Raw genomic sequence first — 1,588 nt, forward strand, 5'->3', positions numbered from 1 at the left:
AAATAAAAAATAAAAAAAAAAAAATATAACAAAAAAAAACGCCGTAACAGAAGAAAAATAGATATAATTACATATACTATAAAAAGACTTAGTATCGCTTAGTTCATAAGAACTTTGAGGTAAAATCGGCCATTTAAGCAGATAATACATTCGTTTTCTTCAAAAATTAAATAAAGAAAAACCTTATTTATATATTATTTTTATGTACGTGGCGTCTTGCCTCGAGTTGGGTGTATTAAAACTCCGATTTTCTTTCTTTTCGTTTTCTTTGAAATTAGCAATAAAGGCGAAGCTGATTTGTATATTATTTTAGGCTGCCTGGCGTGTTGACCCGAGTTGGATGTATAAAAACCCCGATTTCCAGGTCTTTCCTCAGATCCCTGTGGCAGCATCGGTAGCGTGTCTGACTCCCACGTCCAGGGCCCGGGATCGAGACCAGAGGAAACCTTCATCGGCGTCGGGAAAAGTTAACAGGTGTTTAATGGCACTTGCTCGTGTTTGGCGGTTCACGAGTGTTCTCCAAGGAGATAACGTCCCCCTCTCGAAGCCGGATCTCAAAGGTGACTCAGGTCGGCAGCTACACTTAAAGGCAGCAACAGGCCACTCGGTATGGATTGACTCGTGTCCGAACGCTAAGCTGGCACTGGTTGGACCTCCGTAGCTGTTTTGCTTTGTTTTACTTATATCGTTTATCTATTATACCATAAAATATTCTTTTGTGGCAAGAAACGATTTCTTAATTTCTTAATATTTTGATTCGTAAAAGTAACGTAAGGATGGAATAAACAAATTAAAGACTTGAATTATAAAAAAAAAAAAAAAAAATTTATCGTGTGTTTTTATACATCAGCTAAATATTAATGACTAATACAGGCAAAGATACACAAAAGAAAACTCCAGATAATGTCTATTGTTCTTATTTCATTACTATTACGGCAAAAAGCAGTTTCCAACTATTACTAAATATGCTGCGTTGACTAAACAAAATATATATGTCTGAGATAAAGATAATATGACATAACTATTGTGCTTATACTTAAAATAATAAAATAAGAAAGATAATAACAAACAAATAACAAAAGGTAATTGAAGAAAAAAAGTAGAGAAAAGTATATATACTATAAAAAGAGCTAGTAACGATTGTTTCATAAGAACTTTTATATAAATTTGAGCGATTGCATTATAAATTGTTTTATTTTTCCATTAATTAATTTTTTTTTTTACTTTTAAATATTGCAACAAAGAAAAATAATTTGTATATTAATTTGAAATGCTTATCTTGACCGTAGTTTAGTTAAATAACATATACATATTTTCGGGCTTTCTTTCAGATGTTCTAAGTCTTCTTCGTAACAGTGTCATTATATTTTAAAAAATCGAATAAAAGCAACGGATTCAAAAAAATCAAATGCCAAAGTCTTATCAACCAAGCGTTTTTAACTTTTTTAGTTTTTTCTTAGTTTATTGTCTTCCATACCATTTAAAATATCCTTTGTGGCAAGAGAAAAGTAATCACTAGAGAATGTCACGAAAGAAGGAAATCTGCGACATATAGAAGGAGAGAGAGAGAAAATGAGATAGAGAAAGA

Source organism: Penaeus monodon, chromosome 6 (assembly GCF_015228065.2).
Source record: "Penaeus monodon isolate SGIC_2016 chromosome 6, NSTDA_Pmon_1, whole genome shotgun sequence".
Taxonomy (NCBI): domain Eukaryota; kingdom Metazoa; phylum Arthropoda; class Malacostraca; order Decapoda; family Penaeidae; genus Penaeus; species Penaeus monodon.